Here is a 21453-nt window from a genome sequence, read left to right as displayed (position 1 = left end):
GGAATTCAACCCAAACAAACGTACAGTCAAAGTTGAGCTTATTATCAAATGCTGAAGTAAGTGTGCACAGCTGCAGTGGTTGGCAGATTCACAGCAGCCCCATCACTGGCACATTGCATCAGATAAGCAGCATTCACAAGAAAAACAAATTTCACACAATTTCAACAATAAGCTTATTCAGTGCAAAATGATTAAAGCAGACATTGTGTTATTGTGGTGATTAGTTGGAACCGAATGGTTGAGGCACTTTGATGGAACAAACAAAGGTAGGACGTGTCCTGGAGAGTACTGGGAAACAGGGACCTCTATATAAAGTCGGCCCTCCGTATCCGCGGATTCAACCAACTGCGGATCGGGATCGGAAAAAAAAACAACCCGGAAGTTCTCTTGCCAGCACTCGCTGTTTGAACATGTACAGACTTTTTCTTCTTGTCATTATTCCCTAAACAATACAGTATAACAACTACTTACATAGCATTTACATCGTATTAGGTATTATAAGTAATTTAGAGACGATTTAAAGTATACGGAAGGATGTGTGTAGGTTATATACAAATACTACGCCATTTTACATAGGGGACTTGAGCATCCGCGGAAATTGGTATCCACGGAGGGGGGGGGGTCCCGGAACCAAACTCCTGCGGATATGGAGAGCCGATCGTACAGAGATTCCCAAAAGGTGGCAATAAAGGTTCAAAGCTCAAAAGTTCAAAGAAATTATTTAATTATTAAGATGCAATGTAAAATAGGCCCTCCCAGCCCTTTGAGCCTCACTGCCCAGCAACCCTGATTTAACTCTAGCCTAACCGCGGGGCAATCTACAATGTCCAATTAGCCTACTAATCAGTACGTCTTTGGACTGTGGGAGGAAACCAGAGCATCTGGAGGAAACCCACATGGTCACAGGGAGAATGTACAAACTGCTCACAGGCAGCGAAGGGAATTTAACCTATCGCTGGTACAGTAAAGTGGCTTATGAGTCCAATCTTGGCTTTGAAAGTTCTTCCGCATTCAGGACAGGTAGTTCCAGATGGCAGATCGGACTTCGGTTGTTGCTGCCTCTCTTTCCATTTTCTTCTCGTTTCTTCTAATTCTGCACATCTGTTGGCTTCGAAAGTTGCTGTTCCTTCTCGGATGATGGCTTGCCACAGTTTCCTGTCCTTGGCATTGGTTTCCCAATTGTTGATGTTGATGTTACATTTCTTCATGTTGGCTTTTAAGACGTCTTTGAATCTCTTCTGTTGTCCGCCTCTTTTACGTTTGCCTTCTTTAAGCTGGGAGTAGAAGATTTGTTTCGGCAGACGTTCGTCTTTCATCCAAAGCGTTGTGCTAACCATTACCCAACCGTGTCGTCTTATTTTCAAATTACATATATGTCACCATATTCTAACCCCGAGATTCATTTTTGTGCTGGCATTCACAGCAAACACAAAGAAGCACAATGGAATCGATGAAAGACTGCACCTAAGACAAACAACCAATGTGCAAAATACAGACTGTGTAAATGCAAAATGAAAAGCAAATAATAATGATAAGCAATAAATATCGAGAACATGAGATGAAGAAACAAAGGAGTTAAGAGTGTGAAGGCCGAGCATGAAGTATTTGCTTTCATTAGCTGAGGCATGGGTATGAGTAAGAGGTTATGGCACAACTTTTAAAAAAAATACTTCAACTAAACATTTCAAAATTTAAAATATACTTCACACAAACTTCTGTCAACTTCCTCTTCCCCAAGGAGAATCAGTATTTGCATTGGGACTAGAACTGTTAGGATGACAAACAGCTTCTCCATCCCCACACGTAGAACTATTGAACTGCCTGCCACCACCCAGGTCTCACCACGGATGAGGTGGCAGAAACGTCATACTGTTTTATTTTTTAACTTGTGTAGTAAATGCACCATCTTATTTGTTAAATTATTCGTGGTAAAGCTACTTTATGTGTTGTGTGTGAGTTATGCGTATTGCATTGTACATTATTTTGTTTGGGGTATACAGCTGGAATGATAGCAAACTTGAAATTGAACTTAACCCCAGCTGCACAAAACTCATTTTTAATCCACAAAACCTTTTTCATCAATTTATTCTATAGGAAGAGGCGCAGTCGACGTTTCAGGCCGAGACCCTTCGTCAGGACTAACTGAAGGAAGAGTGAGTAAGGGATTTGAAAGCTGGAGCTTTCAAATCTCTTACTCACTCTTCCTTCAGTTAGTCCTGACGAAGGGTCTCGGCCTGAAACGTCGACTGCACCTCTTCCTATAGATGCTGCCTGGCCTGCTGCGTTCACCAGCAACTTTGATGTATGTTGCTTGAATTTCCAGCATCTGCAGAATTCCTGTTGTTTTCATCAATTTATTCTGTGGCTTCTTATAAAAAAGAGAGAATTTCTCTGTATTTGCACAACTCCAGCTGGAACCTTGCCACCCTTCTTGAAAAAAAGCACAAATGAAGTGATAGCGAAAACCCATCGAAATGAACTTGAAAATGATCCACATCAACATCTACTTCATCAGTGCTCTATCCATCGGGTGGCGGGCTGGGCATGCATCTCTGCCAAAGGAGCTATAAGGCACTCCTTCCCTCCGCTGGCCTGCAGGTCACCCTTAACCCCCATCCCCGCGATCAGGGTCACGTGAAGCCATGGGAGCTGGTGGCGGATGGTCGTATGAGGAGCCAGTGTATATCACAACTCTTGGTTGTGCGACCACTGACACCAGGCAGACAATCTCTGAACAGTATCGACGATGGCTGGGGTCAGCCATCTTGTAAAGACACTGCCCAGAAGGCGGCAATGGCAAACCATTTCTGGAGAGGAATTTGCCAAGAACAATCGTGGTCAAAAGACCATGAACACCAACAGCATATAATAATACTCTATCCATACTAATATTGCTTCATATTATGAGTTCTCATTGTGTTGCCCTTAAGGCATTTATCTGACTTTGTTGGGTGTGTGCTTTAAATGGTTGTTTGTAACTATTTTCTAGTTAAAGTTAAAGGTTGATAATTAAGTTACAGTATAACAAAGGTAAATTCATTGTCTACGGTATATCGCGGCATGTGATGATGTCACCTCCGGTTTCGCCGCGTCTTATGTGTAACCTCTGGTTCGGAGAAGTCGTGCAGCATGATCCTGAAGAGCTCCGTGTCTACCCACAAAGAAACGTTATAGAAGCAACACCTTTTCCCCATATGATGTTAATGTAGAAGAGTGAACAGTAAATGGTTAACCTTACTACGACTCTGGCTTCATTGGCTCCGGTTTAACTTGGTGTTTAGTCAGAGTTTCAACACACTGCACGAGAACACTATACTTATTTTGCCTAATAGCAGAGCAGACTCGATGGGCCAAATGGCCTAATTCTGCTCCCAATCTCAGCTACGTGGCACCGAATTACAAGCCTTTTGGAAATCCAAGTATACTACATTTACTGGTCATTCTTAATGGATGCTGCTCACTGCATCTTCTTAATGGATGCAGTGAGATCAGTGCCGGACTCCAGAGCGAAGGCTTCCGAGTTCGAATCCAGGTCGGGCCACTCCCGAGCACGCTTTCCATCCGTGCCGGGTTGAGTGTCGAGCTAGCCACATGGCCTCGTAAAAAATACAAGGGTCGAGTCAGAAACATTCATAACGTGACCCAGTTAATCCTGACACCACGTGCCAGGCAAGAATGGCTGAATGTCTGGTACAACACGCTTAAAAAAACTGCATCTTCAACGTGCTCTGATCAATTTGTTGAATACCATTTCCACAGTGACTACCCTGCTGTACCATATCTTCCTAAGTTTCATGTTGTCACTTTCTCAGTAACAGATTCCACAATCTTCCCTATTATCCCATAGCTTCCACTTGTGTCTTTCCTTGTTTTCAAAGAGAGACATCCATTGTTTTATTATGTACTGGAACTTTTCCAGAATCTGGATACTTTTGGAAGGTCATAACCAACAAATCCACTCTCTGAAGTCACTTTTCATAAAACCTGGTGGGATGCTGCCCCGTTAGTCTACTCTCAACCATCGGCAGATGGAAGGCACAGTCAACAGAGCTGTCACGAGGCACTCGCTCAGCAATAACCTGCACACAAGCGCTCAGTTCAGACTCTGCCGTAGTCAGTCAACTCCTGACCTTAGTCAAAAACATGGGCTAAAGAGCCGAACTTCAGAGGTGAACAAAGAGCAACTGCCCTCAATGTCAAATCAGCATTTGATTGAGTATTGTATCACGGAGACCCAGTTAAACTGGAGTCAATGGGAATTGGCAGGGTGGGCAAGGAATCTTCTGCTGGTGAAATTATCATGGCATATTCTGAAGTTAAGTATATAGCAAATATTAATTTCACCTGCAAACAACCTTTAGACATGAACATGGATTGTAGGTTGAATTTAAAATGCAGCCCTGAACAAGTTTTCCTGGAGCTGTAGACTGGAGTTGATTGCAAACCAGACAATGCTGATTAGCATTCATTCTGGGTGTCTGGAGTGTGGGTACGAAGAAAGTCGTGTGTGAAAACTACATGTAATTCAAAGGAAGCATTGTAGACACTTTGTAACTATAGAATTGGCTTGTCTTTGATTCTTAGCATACACAAATGTCATGTAATATTCAGTCAGGGAGGCCTCTTCCTCCAAGATGGTCTCAATAGGATGCCTGGTGCTTGTTTTTGTTGAATAAAACACTTCTATATCTCTCTGGTGACTTTGTTCACCTTACAACGGAATCATATTCAGCCCAGAGGAAGATAGTTGTGGTGTCGGAGGACAATCATCTCAGCCACAGGATACCTCTGCAGTTCCCCTGGGTAGTGTCCTAGCCGCAGCAATCTTCAGCTAGTTAATGCTTTTCCTTCAGTCATACCGGCAAAACACAATACGATAACACAATATTCAACAGCATTCCAACAGATACCAACACTTTCTATTGCTCTGGCTCACTGGACACTGAGATGGTGGAGCCAGGTGTGTTGACCACACGTACAGCTATATCAGGCTATTGCTTGATTAGTCCGAAGAGCACTTCTTTCAAAATAGATTTGAGGCATGAGCAGAACTGTTCAAACTAATATTTGCTTTGTTTTGCTCGAATTTGATGCCTTTATGGCACCTGCTTGGTGATAGAAATGATCTGATTGAAAATGTAGATGGGTGAGTTAGTAAGTTTCCAGATGATATGAAGATTGGTGGTGTTGTAGATAATGTAGAAGACTGGCAAAGAATACTGTGAGATATAGATGAATGCAGATATGGGCAGAGAAATGGCGGATACAGTTTAATCCACCCAAGTGTGAAGTGTTGTACTTTGTGAGATGAAATATAAATGGCAAGAACTTAACAGTTCCCTCAAAGTGGCTACACAGATTGATAGGGTGGTAAAGAAAGCATTTGGCATGCTTATCTTTATTAGTTGAGGAACCAAGTTCAAGAGTCGGGAAGTTATGTTGCCGCTTTATAAAACCCTATAGCTTGGCTGCATTTGGAGTATTGCATTCAATTCTGGTTGCCCCTTTACGGGAAGGATGCTGAGGCTTAGGGCAGGGCAAAGTTAAAAAGTTTACCAGGATGCTGTCCAGATGAGCTAAAACTTGGGTTGCTTTCTCTGGAGCAGTGGAGGCTGAGGACAGACCTATAGGATTATGAGCAGCGTAGATAAAGGAGACAGTCTGTATTTATTCCCCAGGGTTAAAGTACCAGAGGGCAAACATTTTAAGATGAGAGGGAGAAAATTTAACTATGTGCAATGCAAGGTTTTTTTTCATACTGGAACGCCTGTTGGAGACAACAGAGCTGATATCAGGAGGCTCTCAGATTGGCACATGAATATGCAAGAAATGGAAGGATATGGACATTGTGTCAGCAGAAGGGATTAGTTTAGTTGGGCATTTAATTATGAATTTAATTAGTGATTTAATTAGAAGGGCCTGCTCCTGTTCTATGTTCTGGGCAGATGCCAGATGATCCACAGTTTTAATCACATTGTGTTAATTTGGCAGTTTTGATACAACCGAACTTAGGAGAGAAGAGCAAACTGCGCTGTTGTGGAGATGGAGTCAACACACGAGGCAGACAGGCTAAAAAGCAGATTTTGTTCCCTTCTGGACATTTATGAGCCAGTGGTCATTAATTATAGCCTTAATTAACCCCTATTTAAATTTCATAGCTGCTGAGATGGGATTTGAGCTCCTAACTCTAGATTGTTAAATTGGAGACTCCAGAATACTGAACCCAGCACTTTAACCATTGCTTTCTGCATGGTCATTGGAGACAGTGTAATGGAGAACTGAGGGACTGGTGGCTCATGGGGTTCTTGGACCCCACGAAGGACCCCCAACTCAACTGGAAGTACCTCCCCATGCCATGAGGTGCATGGGGCAGCAACCTTGCAGTTTCTTTCGCATTTGTTTTACGAGGCTGAGTTGCTGGTTCGATGCTCAACCCAGCGCGGGTGGAACTTGTGCAAGGAGCCGGGCCGGATTCGAAGCCGGGACCTCTTGCTCTGAAGTGCACCACTGGCACAGACTCAACTGTGAGAACTGGTAATTTATAAGTGGTAACATTAAAAGCGCTGCAATAACACTCAGAAAGTTTTCAATAATAGTGTGATCATTGTTAAGTAAACTTTCAGCACGAGGCAACATCAGCTAATTCTCCTAGTTAAGAAACCAAGAAGCGTCAAACACCACTGCTGTGCCATGACACATTCACTCACCTAGATTCCTGCTGTCATGTCATTTCGGAGGGGGAGAACTTTTCTCCAAACAATCAAAGCAGCTGGTATAAACAAAGACCCCCATCCACCCACCTTCTCCCCCAACTTTCCCTTCGAGTAGCAGATTCAAGAGCCTGCAAGCATGTACCACAACTGAAAGACTGTTTCTATCCCGCTGTTATAGGATTAGTAATTGGTTTCCTTGTACAATAACACACTCCTGACCTCACAACCAGCTTCATTATTTTCTTCCAGCTTATTGCCTGCGCTGCAGTTCCTCTTTTTAATTGTGACACTTCATTCCGCTGTTATTGTTTTACCTTGCACTTCTCGATGCACTGTGCAACGAATTGATCTGTAGGAACAGCATACAAGACAAGCTTTTCACTGTACCTCAATAACAAACCGATTCCAGCTCTCTGCGCTCGGTCAACTCCTCTTGCAATGCCAACCTTGGGACTAAAGAGCCTCTAAATGTAATACATCAGATTACACAAGGTAAAGGAAACCCTCACTGGTGATTAAAATTACCGTAATTGTACCAGCTTTGAGTACTACGCCCGCTTGGTTAGCAACAGTAATGATGACATCCAGACACCAGAGCTACTCTAATACTGAACGAGCAGAGCAACACTCCAGCTAAGTACTGTCCTGCACATTGGAACAAGGGATCCAGTGTGAACTGCCCTGCCATTTCCAGTTCCACTCCCTACGTCCTCATCGACTCTCCCCAGATTCTACCACTTAAGTTAAAATAAAATTCAAAGTACATTTATTATCAAAGTATTTATACATTATTCATTGGCGTCAGAATAGTTGCTGTGACGCGTCTAGTGTGGTAGCGCAGTGGATGGTGCTTGTTGTTCTCACTTTCAGCTTCCACGGCTGGCTAGCAGTCTTGCGAAAAGGAGAACTGAATGTGTAAGCCCCTCCAACAACAAGCCTCATGTAGCACCTCCTCGCTGGCGACAACACAGAAACTGAGCTCCTTTCGCACTCAGGCTGAAGTACAGAGGCCTGGCCCCTGCACACGTAGCACGCAGGCCCACCAGTGTGTGGACACGCCCTGGTGTTTATGGACCAGATCCCCAGCTATGGGTAAAATAGCCCCACTGTTTTGTGGGCAGCCTCAGGAGAGACGAAGGCTACGGGAATAAACCCAGACAGCAAATCCGGAGTGGAGCCCCTAAGGCGGCTGGACGTCATTGAACATCCTTCCGGCAGTTCCTGCAGCCAAGCTGCTGCCAAACGTATTGCTCCAGAAGCTTTCCCTTGGACTTCACTGGTGAGGCCGAGAGGGGGATCTTGACGACTGGGCATCTCAGGATCTCCATACCCTCCGGCCAGGCTCGTGATGATGATCTTCACCCATTATCCTTCGAGACAGATGGATGCCAACAACCTTACTTTAATCAACCTTGAGATTTATCTCCCCAACAGGCAGCCATGAAACAAAGGAACCCAAAAGAACCTATAAAAGACCGAACACCCAATGTGCAGAGAGAGAAAAAAAAAACACATCATGCAAACAGTAACGCAAGTAGCATTCTTAACTGAAGTCTGCAACGAGAGTTCCATAGTTCAGGCAGAGCCAAGGTGTGGAGCAGCGATCTGCTCTTGCCTCGGGCCCCGACACTCTGATCTTTTTCAATCTGGCACCGTGTCTAAATCAACATCTAAATATTGTGTTCAATCACCTCCATACACTCTGACACCTGGACCCCACCACCTCGATTCAGCCCCGTGCTCAACTTTCCGTCCAAACATCCGAGTTCGGTCGATCGGATACAGTCTGGTGCCCTGACCTTGGGGCTTCGATTCGGCCTTTGGCATGGTGCCTAAAACGATCGAATCTTGAGCCTTCCTCACACTCGACGGCTGGCACACTGCCTTGACCTGGCCACATCGAATCGCCTCCAAGTCCAAAGGGAAATCTCGCTAGTGGCAACTTAAAGCGGCTGATTACCCTGCCAGTCTGCACATCTTTAGGATGTGGGCAGGGACGAGAGAAACAAAAAAAAACATGCAGAAATTGCAAACTCCAGGCAGGATTGAACTTGTATTATTAAAGCAGAGAGGCATTGGCTCTGCTAGTTGTGCCCCAATCTACTGGGATTCTTTAAGGTTGTATTTGGTGAAATAGAGAAGGGGGAATAAGTGCATGTGATGTATTTGGATTTTCGGAAGTTTTTTAACAAAGTTAGGTGGTTACAAAGGAGCAAGGGTTCCCAACCATTTTTATGTCATGGACCAATAACAAGAGGTCCATGGACCCCAAGCCAGGAAGTCCTGATGACGGTGATAATCTGGTAGTAGTGTAGATTAAGAATTGGTTAGAAGGGAGAAAGAAGATGGGAATAAACATTTATTTTGCAAGATGGAAGACTGTGATCCATCTTTGGCCATTCACGACCTACGTCAGCCGTTAGGTTGAGTTTGCTACATAGCACATTTCCAAGGAATCCAAATAGGGAGGTGAGTACCAACAGACATCAAGGAAATGGGCAAAGCTGTGCAAGCAGTCAAGATGGCAGGTGCAATGCAGTGCGACAAAATAAAAGTAACGCTATTCACTTTGGAGCGCAAAAGAAAAGCCAAGCAGTTTGAAAATGGTGAGAGATCGTGTAACATGGATGTTCCAGGAGACAAGGTCATTGAACCTCAACATGCAGGTGGATCCAGCATCAGTAAAGGAAAAGGTAGGACAGCCCTTTTATGCGAGGATTCAAAATTCAAAGTAAATTTATCGAAGGACATACGTCACCACATACTGCCCTCAGCATTTTGTGTGTGTGTGTGTGTGGTTTTAGAAAATTTCCATGTTCATGCCTTTGGGTTGTGAGCTACCCAAGCGGAACACAAACATGAACAAGTCTGACCTTACTGTGCAATGCTGCTGGTCGTGATCGAGTGAAGATATGAAAGATAATATGGAACTGGAATAGGCCAAGGGCAGGGGAAGTGGGCAAACCAAATATCTTTGTTCTTGCCATGTGGTGGGAGGAATGGAGGCCACCATCCAGTGAGACTGCCCAGCAAACTCCATTCTGTGAACCGGTTTTGCTAAGGAATGGCTGGATCAAAGCAATTAAAAGTGGAAACGATGAGGTCGCTACTGATGGTCCGTTGAACGAGTTGTTTGTGAGATGTCCTTTGATTATATAGAACATGCAGGTTTAGGAATAGGGCAGTCTGTCTGGGACTGAAGTAACTCCAACCCAGCAACTTGCTGATCTGTTCTGATTCAGAGAGGACAAAGACAGAGGCATGGGTTCAGGTTGTTTATGAGAGAAGGGTAATAAAGCATGATGCCTTGGACCAGAGCCAACGAAATGCTGACATATGTTAGCCAGATAAGCCAGAGCTAATGCAACCGCTTGAGCTGATAAGAGCATCGAAATGAAGTGCTTCGGATACAAAGCAGCAAAAACTCGAGACTATTTATTGCAAGGAAGATACCCACGCCAAGGGTAGGGAGGAGAAGAATCAATCATTTGGCCAATTGATCCCTTATTTCAGTATTACAAGTTGGAGAAGCGGTCTGAGTGAGTTTATGCATGATAATATAATTTAAGTTGTTGTCTAAACTTAATTTATCTTGGTATTTGTATAGAGACAATAAGGTGGTCACAGCACAGATCAAGTGTGAGCAGGCAGGTCACGTTGGCACACTCTGAATCAATCTGAAGGACCGTTTTTCCACCCCCCACCCCACCTCTCTTTTGGTGTCCTACTGGTGGTGACGCTTGCTTAGAAGAGTGCAGTCAGTCCCGGGGGCATTGCACTGTTAAGACACTCAACTGTATAACAGGCAAGGAAGGCTGAAAGTGCAATGTGTTAAAACGGACAGGCACATTGTTGACTATTGAACTGGTTTCAGAATGACAAGCTTTCTTCCTGGAACCAGCTTCAACAATATCATTGAAAAGGTGCAGTTCCCTGAAAGGGAAGGGCGTGACTGACATTTGTAACAGTAACATAGCGAGAAAGGCCGTGTAGGAAGAAAAGAATCTGGAAGAGTAGAGAATAAAAATCACAAACTGCCTCGGTATCACGGATCAGCCAGTACGGAGCAAGTGACAGTGTGGTTGGAAGGCACTAAAGGAAGGGGGGAGTTCAGGTTTCAGAGGCAGATGGGCCCCTGTTAAAATGAGGTGGGATGTCCCCCAGCAGGGCAGGGAACCAATATCCTCGTGGGCATTTGCCAGAGATATTGGGAAAGTTTGAACTAAGCTTCGGAACGTCAAAGGGAATTAAAGGACAGAGAAGCCACTTGCAATATAAATAGACGAGCAAAAACAAATGGGAATGATCTAACAGCTATTACCAAGAAATATGACCGAAGCTGGGAACTCAACATTTAAACAGTACAGGCAAAGCTGGCGGTGGAGCACAATTAATAAGCGTTGGATTTGGGGTTAAATTGTTACTGTAATGCTTCTTACAGTTTAACTTTCAATATGCCTGCTTACATGTTTATATAATTACTCACTAGTAAATGTTCGGTGGATTTTCAGTGATTTGCAGCGTAGCTCTTTCAGATCTGTAGTTCTGTCCATATGCCCGAGATGTCATGGCAGCATAAATAAAGACTTTATTTGTTGTCTGTCCAGGTTAAACCAATTTCCAGTATAAAGAAGGACCACGAGGAAGGTTCACAAACATGAGAAAAGTCTGCAGATGCTGGAAATCCAAAGCAATGCACACAAAATGCTGGAGGAACTCAGCAGGCCAGGCAGTATCTGTGGATAGAGCAAACTGTCAACGTTTCACGCTGAGACTCCTCTTTACTCTTTTCTGTAGATGCTCCCTGGCCTGCTGAGTTACCATGGGGAAGGTTCTTTGTTAGAGTCAGTTGGTTATAGTTAAGAGTAAGTTACCTGCTGCTGTGTTCTACTATTATTTGTTTCCAACATCTAATAAAACAGCTGTAACCACAACACTTGCACCTTATTCTTGACTTCCAAAAAACCTCCTTCACAATATCATCTCCAGTGCCAACAGGAAGGAGATCTGTGCAGTGGTGAGAAACAGCCATGGTTTAAGACAGTGGTGTACATTGACAATCCATTTGGGTTGAGCTTAGAAAAGACTGAAAAGTCAGAAAGCACTGTTGGCAGTTGTAAAGCTTTAGAGAAGCGGCTCCCAAATTGAAGACCACCAACCCCTCAGTTAATGGTAGGGGTCCATTGCATTAAAAAAAAGGTTGGGAACTCCTGCTCTAGAGTAATATTAGCTTGGTATAAATCAGGCAATTGAGAATGTGAGGAGGAATTTGAGAAGTGGGATGAGCCCCACATGAAAGTTAGATCCTGAGTGCATGCCAAACGCACAAATTCCTTCACCCTGCACAACCACAAATTGCTTTAGGTAAGATTGGGGAAAATAGCTTGCTATTCGGCCCAAGTGTGTTTCATTCTTGTTGAGACTTGGTGTTTAATTTCCCCCATTTCCTAATTTGAATAAATCCAAAGCAAACTCCCTTGACAAGTTCTCTCACATATTAGTTGTCAAGTGTAACTACTCAGCATTTTCCCAAATGTATGATGTATTAATATAGGCTTTCAATTCACCTGCTTTAGTACCTCAGAGTTACTGGTAAAGCTTGCTGAAAAACCTGCTCGCACTAAAGTAATACCTGCCATTAGTTTATTGGGTACAAGATCTAATGCTTTGTTGGCTGCTTTGTAAGACTCCGAACAGTCATTGTAGGCAACTAGTCTACAACCTTTTAGAATTTTTTCCTTCGTAGTTCCTTGACCAGCATTATCTGTTGGCTTCTCCACACTTGTCAATTTAAAAGGGAATTCAACACGTGGCTTTCTCCCCAGAAGTGTTGAAACCAGGTGTGATAATGCTATGATGCAGGCTTCACATTTTGTCTTCAAACTTTAGCCAATATTAGGTTAATATGTAAACTTCGTCCTGTTCCACCAGATGCATCTGGCACCTAAGACATTTCTTTGGGCATCTCACCAAAACTGGTTCTCTCTCTCCTTCTCTTTTGCAATTTATCTAGCTGGTTTAAATAATTACTAGTCTCCTATAGAAACTGCACAGATTCTCGGTTTCCTGCTGAGGTTCAGGTAGACCAAAAATTCCAGGTCTACTCAAGTAATTGCTGGCCGGTGGTGTAGTGGCATCAGCACTGGACCTTGGGGCGAATGGTCCTGGATTCAAAATCCAGCCGGCCCTTTGCATGCCGAGCTGGGTTGAGTGTCGAGCTAACAACTCGGCCTCGTAAAAACAGGGAAATGGTTAAGGAAACAGCAAAAAAAAATGCCCAATGTGTCATAAAGAGCAAAAACAAGTAATGAGTGCCCCAAAATTGCATCTGAAAAATAATCTCAGTTTTTAACATTTAAAATTAGGGTCACTTTGGGTTATGGGAAGGCCTCTCTACCAGAGGGGCTTTTAAAGTAAGACTACAGAGTAAGATCTTGTGCTGAACCTAACTTGCATTCAGATCTCTAGGCTGTGATGTAACCGCAATGCATGTGGGAGTCGGAAACACACACACAAACTTTCTCTGCATTAAACTTCACCTGCCACATCTAGAAAAAAAGACTTCTTCACTCAGATGGTGGTGCGCCTTTGGAATTCTCAATCCCAGAGGCTGCGGAGGCTCACTAGGTCACCAAGTCCATTCAGAACAAATCAAAATATGAAAATCTGCCTTCACTGGCTCCTCAGTCAGTGCATTCCAGATTTCAGCCGCTCCCTGGGTGAAAAAAAATTTTCTTACATCTCCTTCTAAACCTCTTTCTCTTTAACACTCAATCCGTGCCCTCAATTTTAAGACTTCTCTGACAAGGGGAAAATTGTTCCCTACTATCTACGCTATAATTTTGTATAGCCTAAATTGGGTCATCTCAGACGGTTCCTCTTCAAGTAAAACAAACACAGCATCCCAGGCATTTCCTGATAAAACAAAACATTCCAACCCACCCAACTTTCTGGAATCTACTCTGTGCCCTCTTCAGTGCAGTCACATGCTTCCGATGATGTGGTGACCAGCTGTGTCCTAACCAACATTTTTATATATTTGTACCGTATTGCCCTTCTTTCATGTTTCATGCCTCACCCATACATGCAGCATCCTGTATGTTTTCTTCACCACTTTATATAACTGTCCTGACAACTTCAAGGGTCTGACGTATGTACACCAAGCAGTCTCCGTTCCAGTCACAAGGGTCCCACCATTGTGTATGCGCTACCTTTATCATGCCTCTCAAAGTGCACGAACTTTATTGATCCTCTCAAAGTACGTAAAAGGCGGGAGGAGAACATGGCGGCACGACGCAGCGCGCGTAGCCTCTCCGGTGAAATATCGTATTTGTTAAATAGGAGCCGTGCACAATTCTGATTTGATGGAGACAGCCGTGAGAAGCACGGAGGAACATCTGGAGTAACTTCTGAAGTGCCTGGTTCACTGCCGCTGCTACTGTGCGATCAAGAATCTCCGGAGGGAAGGCCCCAAAATCCTCGGCTTTGCCTGCTGCTGGCAGCCGGGGCTGGGGTCGAAGCGTTCGGCAGAGATGGTGCTCAGTGCTCAGGGTAGAGACCCTGAAAGTGAGTCCACAGGTTGTGGAATCAGTTCAGAGTTGAGGTGAGTGAGGTTATCCATTCTGGCTCAGGAGTCTAACGGTTGAAGGGTAATAACAGTTCCTGAACCTGGCCTTATATTTGAGGGTGCAGAATTGTAATCTTTCCTCGTTTTTTTCTCTTTAACTTTCCTGTGCTTGCTTGTAATTTATATAATTGCCTACAGTATGTACATGTCATTGTTCAGTATTTTTTGCACAGTTGCTTCTGTATTTTTCTAGAAGCTTCTAAGTTTTTAGTGCCAGGTGTGATGCCACTTGAATCTGGTTAACTGTTACCATTGGAATTTTGGTATTTCTAGTCTGAATACGATTTGGCCAGTTTTTTCCCTTTTTCTTTGTTTTCTTGGCTCTTTTTTGGTTCAACTCTTTGTTTTTGTCACATTGAATAAAATGGCTGTACGCAACGAGTTTTATGCCTCATTCTCAACTTCCAAAGAACCTTTGGGTCGCAAAGTTGCCAGGATCCAACACTATCAATAATACCTGCGATATTTAACACAGTCATCCCAGCACTCCTTGCATCAAGGAACAAGCAATTGTGGCTAACACATGCCAAAGTTACCTGCAAAATGAAAATTGCTTGCAGGCTCTAAGCACTGACGCCACAGTTCAGATTAGAGTCAGAGTTCCAGGAAGATCCTTCGGCCCACAATGCCTGTGCGTACCCTCAGGCATCCATTCTTGCTGATTTCATTTTCTGCACCTCGACCTTAGCCTGCTGTGCCTTGGTGATTCAAGTACTCACTTAGCCACTTAAAAGTTGCCCACTTCCAAGATTTAATCAGCAGTGCATCTGATATTCCAACTGTTCTCTAGCAGGTAAAATTTTTCCTCAGATCCTCCATTTATTTATCGAGATACAGTGTGGAGTAAGCCCTTCCCGCCCTTCCACCCAGCAATCCTCTAATTTAATCCCAGCCCAATCACGGGACAAGTTACAACGCCCAATTAACCTACCAACTGGTACGTCTTTGGACTGTGGGAGGAAACCGGAGCACCTGGAGGAAACCCACGTGGTCACGGGGAGAACGTACAAACTCCTTACAGGCAGTGGCGGGAATTGAACCCGGGTCCTCTGGTACCATAAAGCATTCTGCTAACCATTACTCTACCATGCTGCCCCAACCACCTCCACTACACCTCATCATCTCCCACCTTAAACCTCAGCTCTATGGTTTTAGACACCCCTGCTCTGAGGAAAAGTTTCTATCTAGGTCCCTAAATTTAGTATATGACCACCCTCCGTCCAGCTTCCCCTGCTCCAAAGAAAACTACTCAGCCACACACTAATAAGTAATTAAATTCCATCCCTGCCGTCGCTCTGTCCATTAATTAACCATACCACCAATCCTCGATGCCCATGGGAAACATCTCTCCTGCATTTACCTCCAAATGATTAATGCTCATAACAGTAAGGGTCCCAGCACCAGTCCCTGTGGTACACCATGTTAGGGATTCAGGAGCAACCGATAATGCAGCCAATTATTCATATGAGAACCAGACTTCAGGAAGACCAGCTTGAATATAAATTGCTAGCTGTAATGAGTTTGAAATTAATAGGACAGTTTTGTAAACAAACTGTCTATAGAGCAATATCTAACAGTAGGGCGCTGGTGAACAGAAATGATTGGCATGACATGCTCATATAAGCAACAGCCAAACACCAGACAATGGAGCTGTGTTAATTTGCCCGCATACAAAACAGGCATCAGATACCAGCCAAGTTATTTTGCCACTGAGCGGCTCATACATGCTTATAAACATATTTGTCCTATCAATAAATGGGATATTTGTGTAGTCAGCCAGCTCTGACAACATTAACTTTGAGTGCTTATGTCTGTGGCCCTCAGACCATCCATGGGATGTACTATGTCCCAGCCAAGGTACCAGAGTACAGTCAGAGACAGTGTGTGCTCATTCTAACATACACTTCGATAGAACCATGTGTCACACAGAATATTGAAGCAAACACAGACTATCGTCATTACAGGCCCTTCGGCCTACAATGTTGTGTCTATCTATATAAACATTTGCTACAATCTAACATAGCCCATAGCTCTCAATTTTTCTTTCATCCACGTGCCTATCTAAGAGTCTCTTAAATCTCCCTAATGTATTACATAGCATGTTGCGTTTTACAGGAGCACCATTGGGAGCGCCCTAACAAGTTGCATCTCCATGTGGTGCTGAGTATCAGGCCGGAAATCCCTACAAAGGGCTGTGAGAACAGCTGAGAGGATCATAGGGGTCTCCCTACCATCCATCGGGGACATTTATCAGGAGCACTGCGTACGCGGGGCCCTGAGTATTATTAAGAACCCTACCCATCCATCAGCCCCTTTGACTTTCTACCATCAAACTGGAAAGACAAGAATGGTCAGGATGAGAAACAGTTTATTCCCTCAGGCCATTAGCCTTCTGAACTCCCTGCCGCATTATTTTTGAAGTGTCACTGGTTAATCTGTTCCATACTTTGCAATATTTAATTTATGCACTTTTGCTTGTTATTCATCTGTAGATTTTATCCTTACCATCATAAGTTATCATATGAGTGTGTGTTATGTGTACTACTGCGCTATACACCCTGGTTCGGAGAAATGTTGTCTCACTACCATATAATCTATTAGAGATGTATATAGAAAGAAAGGAGACAGAAGAAAGCAAATCCTATAGAATGTAAGTCCTTAGATAAAAAAGTTAAAAACTTATGTCAAAAAGCCAAAGAAGAATAGTTAAACCAGGAATGTGAGCAAATAGAAAGAATCCCTATTACTGATCCAAAAAGGTTACATCAACAAATCAAGACTATCATTGGTAAAAAGCTCCTCTGTTCTTCAGGTGGATGTTTGAAAGCAAAGGACAGTACCACTATCATGGAAAAAGATGAGATTATGAACAGATGGACTGAGTATATTCAGGAATTGTTTGAAGATGACTGAGGTGAAAAACCAGAAACTAAGAAAAAGATTGAAGGTCCAAGTATTTTAAAATCTGAAGTTCGTAATGCAATATATAAGATGAAGAAAGGAAAGGCAGCAGGTCCTGATGAATTAGTAATAGAACAAATTATCGCCCTTGAAGATTATGGAATTGAAAAACTTACTGATTTAATCAATGACATTTATGAGACTGGAATAATATCAGAAGAGATGAAAAAATCAGTGTTTATCATTCTTCTTAAGAAACCTGGAGCAATAGAATGTGGATTACATAGGCCCATAAGTTTAACGAGTCATATCACCAAGATACTTCTAAGAATTTTGATGACAAGAGCTAAAAGTAAGATACAAGCTGAAATGGGTAAAGAACAATGTGGTTTTGTGAAAGACAAAGATACAAAAAATGCAATATTGATGTTAAGGATACTATCAGAATGAGCTATTCAAGTGCAAAAAGATTTGTTTGTTTGTTTTATCCACTACATAAAAGTTATTTGAAATATTACGGAAAACTTTAGATCTAGATTCGAAAGACCTCCACCTAATCAGAAATCTGTATTGGGAACAAACTGCCGCTGTAAGAATAGATGGAGAAGTCAGTTAGTTTATAAAAATCAAGAGAGGCGTTAGACAAGGGTGTGTTTTCTTCCCTGATTTATTTAATGCGTACAGTGAAACAATATTACAAAAAATAAGAGACATCTTGGGAATCAAAGTTGGCAGTGAAAACTTCAATAATTTCAGATATGCAGATGACACTGTGTTAATTGCAAGTACGAAGGAAGAACTACAAAATTTAATTGATACAATTGTTGAAGAAAGTGCAAAAATGGGTCTATCTATCAATTGCAAAAAGACAGAATGTATGGTGATATCCAAAAAGAAGGAGAATCCTATCTGCAGGCTGAGAATAAACGGGGAAGACATAAAACAAGTACAGAACTTTTGCTGCTTAGGAAGCTGGGTGACATCAGATGGCAGGTGCGACATGGACATCAAAAGAAGAATAGGGATGGCAAAAGACACCTTTACGATAATGAAGAGTATACTGACCAATACTAAACTAGGCATGACAACCCGTCTCAGAGTACTGAAATGTTACGTTTATCCAGTTATGTTATATGGCTCAGAATGTTGGACAATATCTAGTAACATGAGGAATCGAATTGAAGCAGCAGAAATGTGGTTTTTGAGGAGGAAGCAAAGAATATCATGGACGAAATGAATATCTAACGAGGATGTCAATAAGGAGCAAACACAAAAAGAGAAATAATGTATGAGATCATGAAAAGGCAACGTGACTTCATTGGACATGTGATTAGGACAGAGGAGTTAGAATGCATGGTAATTATGGGAAAGATTGAAGGGAAGAAAGCAAGAGGAAGACAAAGACAAATGATGATGGAGACAGCAGCCAGAGAACTGGGAATGAATACCAATGAATTGATCCACTTGACCCAAAACAGGAGTGTGTGGGCCACGGCAGTCAAAGCTCAAACTGGGCACGGCACCTGATGATGATGATGATGATGATGGTGATGAAAGATGTATATTATATACACGTACAGAGCCTATAAAAAGTATTCATCCCCTTGGAAGTTTTCATGTTTTATTGTTTTACAACATTGAATCACAGTGGATTTAATTTGGCTGTTTTGACACTGATCAACAGAAAAGACTCCACCATCAACCTATGCTTCTCTTAGCAAGCCAGTTGACTTGGATCTGATGGATTCTATCACTCTTGGATCTATCTCCCAAGTGGCACATTGTTAAAAGTTTCACCGAAGCCCATGTAGACTACATCAACCAGACTGCCCTCATGAATCAAACTGATCAGACAGGTCATTCCTTCAACAAATAATCCTGGGCTTTCCCAGAATATATTAATCCTGTGCCTTAACTTTTTCCGAAAACTTCCCTAACGTTGGTATTAGATTTACAACCTTGCTCCCACTACCCTGCTTGAATAAATGGTAGCACATCTGGTGTCTAGTCATTTAGTCCCTCAACTGTGGCCAACAGATTAAAAGCTGTCCAACACCACAGTTATCTCCTTTTTGGACTCTCTCCCATCAGAGACTGGGATATAACTCATTATGTCCTGAGGATTTATCCATCTTTAAACCTGCCAAGACCACAAATACCTCTTCCTTTTAAAATTTACAGTAAGTTCTTGAACCTTCCTGCCCCTTTATGGAATTCCCCAACTACAAAGTCCATTCCTTCAGTAAATACAGATAAGAAGCAATCATTCAATACCTCACCTACATCTGCTGACCCATGCGCAGATTACCCATTTGATTTCTAACAGCCCTGCACTTTCCTTAGTTATCCTCATGCATGAAATAAGAAACGCTTGACTGCAATCCCAATTTCCTGCTCTGTACCTTTCACATACTGCTCCTGAAGGTTCTGTCAATTTTTATCTCTTGACCCCCCACATAGAACTCTCTTGACATCCAGAATTCCTTTACTTTTCTGTCCTTACCTATCACTCTTGTGGGAAGTCATTGGTTCTGAACTCTTGTAGATCCACTTTTGAATAATTCCACTTGTTAGATTTTGATTTACCAGCAAGTAGTTGCCTCAGTTTAAGGCCATGAGATACTGGAGCAGAATCAGGCCATTCGGCCCATCGAGTCTGCTTTGCCATTTGATCATGATCGATCCATTTTCGTCTCAACCCCATTCTCCTGCCTTTCACGCCCTAACTTATAAGATTTATCTGATCCTGCACATTACATTGAAATCGGCCTTAGCCCATTTTCAGACCTTAATTTTTCTGGACGGTTCTCATCCATAATTTCCATATTTATCACGAACAATTTGAGTTGTAGTCAAAATCTCCAAAATATTCTCTCACTGACTGACACTCCAGCCATTCACCTGGCTAAGATCAAGTTCAGTGTTGCTCTTCTCCAAGAGAACCAGCTTTGTACTGGTAGCAAGAAATTTAAAAATTCTAACAGCATCTCCCCACTCCCCTGCCTCCCCACCCATCTGCCCCATGTCCTTCAAACCGAAGGGAATCCCAGTTAACATTGGGGATTGAAATAACTCTATTACTTTACAGATAGTTTCTGAAAGCAAAAACACTGCAGATTTTGGAAATATGATCTGTATTAGTCAGAACGATGTCAAGTCCCTCACCGGGCTCTGGGAGGATGCTGCTGGCCAGACAGAAATGCAGGGAACAACAGAACAAAGGACAGGGAAAGAAGGTCACTTGAGTATTAGTAAAGTTAGCAGGTAAATCAAGAGGACAGAAAAGAGGTGGATTTGGCAAGTAAGGCTGAGGAACCCACCAAGAGATTCTACAAGTATATTAAGAGCAAGTTCCATGGATGCGTAGTGGACAGTGTATGAGCTGGCTGCATCATGCCCTGGTATGGGAACACCAATGCCCTTGAATGGAAAATTCAACAAAAGGTAGTGGATTTGACCCTGTATATCACGGGTAAAGCCTTCCCAACCATTGAGCACATCTAAATGAAACGCTGTCGTAGGAAAGCAGCATCCATCGTCAGAAATCCTCACCATCCAGACCAGGCTCTTTTCTTACTGCTGCCAAAGGTACAAGGGCCTCAGGACTTGCACCACCAGGTTCGGGAACAATTACTATCCCTCAACCATCAGGCTCTTCAACTAAAGAAGGTAACTACACTCACTTGCCCATTCATTTACTTTTCCACAAACAATGATCTCACCTTAAGGACTTTTTAATCCTATTATCTCACGTTCTCATTATTTCTATTTGCATTTGCATAATTTGTTGTCTTCTGCACTCTGGTTGATCTTTCATTGATCCTGTTATAGTTACTATTCTATAGATTTGCTGGGTATGGCCAAAAGAAAATGACTCGCAGGGTTGTATATATTGACATATATCTACTTTAATAATAACATTTACTTTTTTTAAACTTAGTAAGAGGATAGTTAGGGAAAAAAAATGGTACCCTTAAAGATCAGCATTGTTATCTGTCCACACAGCCACAGGAGATGGGTGAGACTTCTAATGACAGTTTCCAGGCTGAGACCATGGAAGCTAAAGAAGTGAGGCAAATGAGTTGTGATGTTTTGGACCATGTAAAAATAACCAAGGATGAGGTAGTGGCAGTCTTAAAGAATACTAAACATGGAAAAATGTACAGGGCCCGACCGAGTGCACCTTCCGGCCTTCCTAGGAAAGAAATTGCA

The 21453-nt window shown here is 42.8% G+C and overlaps 1 protein-coding gene across 4 annotated transcripts in view; it reads right to left on the bottom strand.

The window, feature by feature from the left end:
* The window catches only part of mgat3b (beta-1,4-mannosyl-glycoprotein 4-beta-N-acetylglucosaminyltransferase b), an 83918-nt gene that overhangs the window by 13353 nt on the left and 49112 nt on the right, over window positions 1–21453 (bottom strand). The window contains exon 1 of one of the 4 annotated variants that reach the window (XM_063062614.1): window positions 11200–11476. The exons of the other annotated variants lie outside the window; for them this stretch is intronic. The gene's annotated coding sequence lies outside the window, so the exon portion shown is untranslated. Of the gene's footprint in view, window positions 1–11199; window positions 11477–21453 lie in introns of those variants that run through there. 4 annotated transcript variants of the gene reach the window in all.

Source organism: Mobula hypostoma, chromosome 11 (assembly GCF_963921235.1).
Source record: "Mobula hypostoma chromosome 11, sMobHyp1.1, whole genome shotgun sequence".
NCBI lineage: Eukaryota > Metazoa > Chordata > Chondrichthyes > Myliobatiformes > Myliobatidae > Mobula > Mobula hypostoma.
Note: the sequence above shows the minus strand (reverse complement) of the source record. Positions and strands in the feature narration are given on the sequence as shown.